Here is a 7,494-nt window from a genome sequence, read left to right as displayed (position 1 = left end):
CGTTAAGAGAATATATCTCTATGTCCCCCCCTTTTTCGTTTTTTCTCCCATGCTTTTGTTGGGTCAACAACCAACCACAACTTTCTATAGTTCTTTACTACTCCTAGAGGCTTGACGGAGTGAAGCTATCTGGAGGGAATCATTTTGTTGAAATCAATTAATCTAATCATGCGACGAATCTTTTTATTTGATGAAAATAGTCTTAATTCAAGTTCCAGTAATACATCTTCTAGAACTGCGGGTCAATTCACGACTATTAACGATTCATAGTTTTCAATCAAGTTCCAGTGCTAGAACTGCGAGGTCAATCCACTAACTTTTCGAGTGGTCAAGCGTCGGTACTCAGGATGCTTTTGCTGGTATTTTTGAAGATCATCCGGGTCTTAATCCTAACGCTGAGCGTGTAGTAGAGCTGCAATGTGTGATACGCGAGAAGTTTGAGGCATTGACGCAAGATCCTGAAAAGGCCTTGATTATGGCCGGTCTTCCCACGGAGAAAGCGACAATATCCCTTTTATGAAGTCCATTGTAGATGATTTGACCCAAAACGGAGTATCCGGGGAAGCCTTTCAAGAAGCTCTGAATCTAGTGGGACAGTCGTCGGACTCCCCACTTGACCAATTTGAGATTGTCCCATTGATTTCTATGAATATCGGAAACTTTTATTTCTCATTCACAAATTCATCTTTGTTCATGCTGCTAACTCTGAGTTTATTCCTACTTCTGATTTTGGTTTTCGTATTATGGATCTTGGTTCGCGCTTTATGGCATTTCCACTTAGCTGTCATCCACATGATGATGGGGGAATCTTCGACATTCACTTCTTCCTCTTCTTCTTCTTCCAATAATAAAATAAGGGATAAAAGGAAGAAGAAAGAAGATTTAATCAGGAATTTGGTTCTCAAAGAAGTGGATAAGTATTTAGAAACCCATAAAAAGTCTATAATAAAAGAATTCCGGGTGCTTTCCCGCTTATCGAAACGACCACCTTTTTGGTCAAAGTTAGCGTCGATCTTCTACAGGGTGCCGGATTGCCGGATACCGCGGACCCGGCAAGTATGGAGTATCTCCATAAGGTCCACCATAATTTAGTGGACTCCATTAAAATGGTAAAGGAGGAGGGTACCGGAATAACTTTTCTATGATTCGATTCGATGCCTTCTAAAGGATCATCGAAGTCGATGAAATGGTTGTAGAGTTTGTTCAGCGGTCGTAATGTAATTGGTTAATGGGGGGGGCGGCCCTGGAGGGGACTCTACCGTATAAAGTCTGCAAGCCTTTCGGAATGGGCTTTTGCTTCTTTCTTTATTTTTCGATATGCCGCTTCTTCGCCAGCAAGGAGCGAGAAAACAAAGTGGGCTGTAATGATGTCAGAATTTGCACCAATTTCTATCTATTTAGTGATTAGTCTGCTAGTTTCTTTGATCCTACTCGGTGTTCCTTTTCCATTTGCTTCCAATAGTTCTACCTACCCAGAAAAATTGTCGGCCTACGAATGCGGTTTCGATCCTTCCGGTGATGCCAGAAGTCGTTTCGATATACGATTTTATCTTGTTTCAATTTTATTTTTAATCCCTGATCTGGAAGTAACCTTTTTCTTTCCTTGGGCAGTACCTCCCAACAAGATTGATCTGTTTGGATTTTGGTCCATGATGGCCTTTTTATTTATTTTGACGATTGGATTTCTCTATGAATGGAAAAGGGGTGCTTCGGATCGGGAGTAAAGTGATAGGGCACAAAATGGGGGGAAAAAGAAAGGAAAGAGAATAATGCCCACGTTTAATCAATTGATTCGTCATGGTAGAGATGAAAAAACGGCGCACGGACCGTACTCGAGCTTTGGATAAATGTCCCCAGAAAACAGGAGTATGCCCGCGTGTTTCAACGAGAACACCGAAAAAACCTAATTCCGCTCCACGTAAGATAGCCAAAGTACGGTTGAGCAATCGACATGATATATTTGCTCACATTCGGGCGAAGGTCATAATTCGCAGGAACATTCTACGGTGTTAATAAGAGGAGGTAGAGTGAAAGATTCGCCAGGTGTAAAATCCCATTGTATTCGAGGAGTAAAGGATTTGATGGGAATTCCGGGTCGAAGAAGAGGCAGATCAAAATATGGTGCAGAAAAACCCAAATCGATATGAATGGAAGATGCCTCTGGAACTAGTATCGGTCAGTCGGTGGAACAATCACAACGTTACACCCCAAAATCAAACTATATGGAGCCGTTACGAATGACCATAATAGAGTCTACTACACTAGCCAAGAAAGAGTGCATTTGACTCACTTCGCCCGTGGAGGTGGCAGAGGAAGCCTAAGGCATGCCCGGGCTAGTGTAACTGATCTCGCTACTCAATCCATATCGTCAGTTATATGGTTGCTTCATCAAGAGAGGGTAAGAAGGTTAGAAATCATCAATGAGAGCAGGCTATCGCTTCCTCCTTACCCCTCTCATCGACTGCTGGTAGTTGGCTGACTTGGTTGATGGCTTTATGTCATATGTGTGCCAAGTTAGGAAGGTTAGACCGACTAATTGAAAGGCTTTTTCGTGAGAATAGTTTGAAGTTCCCTTCTTTGTAGCATTGTAAGTTATTTCCTTTTTTAGCTTATGAATTTTTTTAGGGAAAAGAATGAGAAAAGTTACAGTGGAAGGAGGGAAAGCTCCTTATTTTACCCGTTCTAAAAGAAGCTCGATTAAGCAGGAAGACCTTTGGTCTCCTGTTCTCTAGCTTAGTCCAGTTAGTGGTATCCGTCGGTCGGTTAGCAGATTTGCAGATAGAAAAGGCTAGCCAGCCTAAGCCGATCCCGAGGAAAGGGGCTATAGGATTGCCCACGACAAGCATTGGATTTATTTTTTTGATGATCTCCGACTCCTAAGTCTTCCGCGTGCCTTATTCCACCCTCAAAAAACGATTTTCGTAGTTTATCAGCCCGTCTTGCCTCACACTTCTACTTCAGGAGCTTGCCTTGAGGGTACGATGACGATCTTAGTCCGAATAACTGCTTCAGGGTGGGAATGAATAGAAGGCCGGTGCTAAACGCCCATGCTATTTATACGAAAAGACTGATCGAACCGATGAAGTAAGGCTTTTTAACACTACTTTCAAAGGCGTTCCTCTCAGTCGAGAGACTGGCGTTCCTCGAGGAGTACAAGCCTAAAGGTGCCATAGTCGTCGCAAAGGTTCAAGCAAGGAGGAAGTAGGTCTCAAAAGAAAAAGGGGGAGGTTTCAGAATTCCCAAGCGCCTAGTCAGTTGAAGGGTCAGTTCAAGGTTAGCGTCCAATTGTGCGCAATGAATAAATCAATGTATTTGCGGAAAATGGAACGCTGAAGGTCAGGGGTAGCCCATGTTAGCAACTTCTTAACCTGGCTGCACCACCTTCTTTTTAGTGAAAGGTGAGCTACGGTGTCCAAACCACAAGCAAAGGTTCTAGGAGTAGAGATCTCGTCTCTGCAGGTTCGGAGCTCCTATCTCCGTACCGAGCAAAGCGCAGGTAATAAATCTCTGGGTTCGGTCTTCCGGTGGATTGGAATTTGACTCAGATTTGCTTAATCCCCAAGAGCTCATCCTCGGTAATGACATAGATGCGACCCATTAGTCTTTGCTCAGTCATGTATAAGATCATATCAAAGATCATTGGTGGCCAGACTCAACCGATTCTGCCTTCCCTTGTGTCTCCTACACAGTCTGCATTTGTTTCGGAAAGGCTTATATCTGACAATATTTTAATAGCCATGAGTTGGTTTACAATCTACGTACTCACCCCTCATTTCATCAGCTACTCTCCCTCATTTCATTGGTCACTGGCTTAGTTGCGGAGGAACCCTAGCTTCTTCAGCGAAGCTGGAGGAACCCCTATGGCTAGCATTGTTCTTGCTTCACTCACTTACATTCCCTTCATTCAAACTTCTTCTAATTCACATTCACTTACCCAACTTCTCTGGCTTAGGGTCAGGGTTACTCACATTCCTAGTTATAAGATTCCTAGTTCTGGGTCTGGGTAAGGGAAGGGTCTAGCTAACATTCCTTTCCAACTCACCACTTATCTCCCTAGTTAATTCCAAGTTCTGGGATTCTTTGTTCTTTGATTCCCAGTTATTAGATTCTGAGATGGATAGTTCTGGTTTGATTCTGAGTTCTTTCCGAGTAGCTCCTGCAGCTCTGTAGCTAAGCAGCTCTGCTGCGCTTCCTTTAATATCTTCTTCCTCTTCTGATCTGAGTAGTCAGCAAGGGGTAGCTGAGGAAGCTCTGAGTCTTAGTAGCTCTCCGAGCTGTGTAGCTGATGTCCTCTTCTATGGTTCATTGTCTGTGACAGTCCGTGCTCTCTGTCTGCCTGAAACCTACTCCTGCAGTAATCTATCGGAGACCTGGCATACCCCGCATATTGGACTTGTGAGAGAGTTCCGAAGCCCGACTCCTTTACTTGCTTTCCCTTCTCTCTGAGAGCGGCCCATTTCGGACTACTCTTGGCTAGTGTTGACCGGAATCATTTCATTTCATATAGCTAGTCATCACAATTCCCTTTTATAGAGCACATCGGAAAATCTCACCTACGACGAAAGTCATCAACCCTATTTTAGACCTACGGATCACATCTACTTCGAAAAATTCCATTTCGTATAGCGAGAAAAGTAAGCAAAAACCTACCAAACTGATAGATGGCACTGCTATAAACCTCGGTAGTGGCCTGGTTGGGACCGGCTAGAGTACTACAACTGGAACATCGCTTCGCTACTCTTCCCGACCTCCTCATACGCCGACCAAAAACAAGGCGCGCAGCGGACGACCTAGACCTATGACGAACAGGGGTCTTCTTTTTAAGGAAGTAGCGGCTTCTCCCGGAGGGAGGGAATAGCAACAGCTCCCGGAGGGAGGGAGTTCCCCCATGCCAGCTGAAACAAGCAAGCGCAGCCACCTTCTCTCTGAGAAGTTACGCCACCTAATGGGTGTCAGAGATTCCTGCTTATAGACGAAAGATCTCGTAATCCCTTACTCGGTTTTTTTCGCAGATGAAAGACCTCATCTGAGAGCAAGATAGCCGACTCTCTTTATCTACTGGGATTATAGGACTCTCGGTCAGAGCACCGCCCTATCAGTGAGACTCTGTCGGGCGGGGAGGGCCGTTTGGAGTATAGCCAAGTGGGAAGGCACCAGTTTTTGGTACCGGCACGCAAAGGAATCCTTTTACTCCAGATAACACCCGATCGGATTAAAGGCCGTTTTTAAAATAGTCGGTTAGGTGATAATCTGATGTGTACCACGAAATCATTTCTGAAGTCCAGGCCTTTATCCATCTTGGGAAGTGGTTAGAGAGTGCTATGCGAGTTAGATCGGTTTTTGATGTAGAGTCGCCCTAGTATTAATGGTTGTTCACTTCGGAGTGGATGAACCCTGATTTCAGGCCGTTTGATTGAACTACGCTAAGCTGAGACTTTCTCTTACATTCTTAGTTTCACCGTAGAGAGCAAGATAAGAAACTTCTTTTTTAATGGAATAGTAATAGCTAGGGGCAAGAAGGCTGTTTAGTAAAGATGTTTTCCAGTTCCAGCTAGTATTAATTTTCAAGCCTGAGTATTTTAAGCAAGTTTCTAGTCTCATACCTGTAATTATTACCAGTAGCTTACATTCTTTTCTTTTATTGGCATAGTTTAAGTTAATATTTCTTTCATCCAGTACAGCCAAGCCCTATCTTTTAGCCAGCGGAGTAAAGAGCAGGTGATTAGGGAGGAGGTGGTGCTTATACTAGCACACTAGCATATTTCTTGCTATAGAGATTCTGAGTGAAAAACCAGGATCTATCACCTATGCATGAGAAATACGGTAGAGGGTGATGTGTCATTGGGACACTTAGGTAGACCGGGAGTGCTGTTACCACTCATACGGAAGAAATGCATGCCTTGTTGTGGCAAGAACTTCAAGGGGATGCCTGGTGTGGCGAACCGTCATCACTACGGAGAGAGAGACGAAGTCGACTAACCTAGAGATTAGAGCTCAGCTGCTAGCTACTTCTGTGAGGGGATAGCTGCAATAAACCCTAAGCACAGGGAGAAGCCGGCTTTAGCCTACCTGTTCCCTTAATGCAACCTATTCCCGAGTACTCAGTTATCCGTCTTTGTTCAGTTGGACAAAGGGTACCAGAAGAAAGAATGAGAGCTAAACAAGAGTTCTCAAAAAAGAAAGAGTGAAATCTCGTTTCAAAAGAAGAGACAGACAAACCAGGCTTATCGATAGCGTATCAAAATAGGTATATAATCAGAAGGCGAAGAGAATTTCCATCTATATAAATATAAAGTTTTTCTAGAAAACAGCTTGCTTAGAGAGCTTGCCAGGGGAAAGGACAGTATTCGGTGGATTGGACAAATTCGTTCTCCTTACAGGCGACTACCTTCTCCACTAGGTCTAAAACTACTTCTCATCCCAAACAGGAGAGTAGCAAACTAGCGGATTTTTAGGTGGGGTCTAGAAAAAACCCTCAAAAGTAGCTTACTGCCAATCGAGAGATAGGAAACTTTTCAGGTGGTAATACCCATGAAACAGAAAGGGTAGTAGGATTTCCCACCACTTTTCAGGGATTAATCCTGGAATGTAGGGGTAAAAAAAAGATGGGCATATTGGGTGGGAGGTATGACCGCTTCCTAGCATACTGCTTTGACTAGTAATGCCACTCCATGTTCGATCAGAAGCTAAAAGTTCAGATCAAAGCAGGAGTGTGCTGAAAAAGCAGAAGAGTGTGCTTCAAGCAGAGGAGTAGCTAGTCAACCAAGGACCAATCATCGGATGAGGCATTCCTCGGATTACCTGTACTGCTCCTGGTCAATGGAAGGGTCGGAGTGTGGCTGAAAAGCCAATCAACTCAATTCATTACCTCGATGGATCCATCAATCAAATCCCAGGAGAAATGTCGAGGAGAAATGTCAAAGCAGAAGATCAATCAAAGGAAAACCACTCAATTCATTTTCATATTACTTAACCCCCGAATTACCGATCGATCAGCCATTCATCCAATCTAAACAAGGGAATTCAAGTAAGGCGCCTTCGGCCCTAGCTGCTAGTTTATTGCCAACCAGCTTCACCGGAATAAAGCTAAGCCTCTTTTCAAAAGAAGGGCCTTTCATTCCTAGCTAAAACCAAGGCAAAAGCTAAGCCTGTTTAGCAACAAACAAAGGGTCTTGTGAGTTCAGCACACCTGTGTTAGGAACAAACTAGGGCCTTCTGTTCAGCACGTGTTAGCAAAAACTAGGGTCTTTCATCCATCGATAGCACAATTCCTCAGGTCAGACCATTACAGAGCATAGATTCGTCAAGGAAAAGTTGGCCTTCTAATTATAGGTCTAAGAACCATACACCCTAGAAAGTAAGGGATATCGGTGTGTTGCAAAGCCCTACCCAAGCAAAGTAAGAGTTGACTATTTTTCGCCCAAGGAATACTTCACTTTCTCATTCCAGCACACTCCTGGGTAATCTGAGGAATGTAGAAGTAAGTTATGCAGC

The sequence above is a fragment of the Camelina sativa genome, chromosome 5, assembly GCF_030686135.1.
Source record: "Camelina sativa cultivar CO46 ecotype springtype chromosome 5, ASM3068613v1".
Classification (NCBI taxonomy): Eukaryota; Viridiplantae; Streptophyta; class Magnoliopsida; order Brassicales; family Brassicaceae; genus Camelina; species Camelina sativa.
This window is presented reverse-complemented; position numbering follows the sequence as displayed.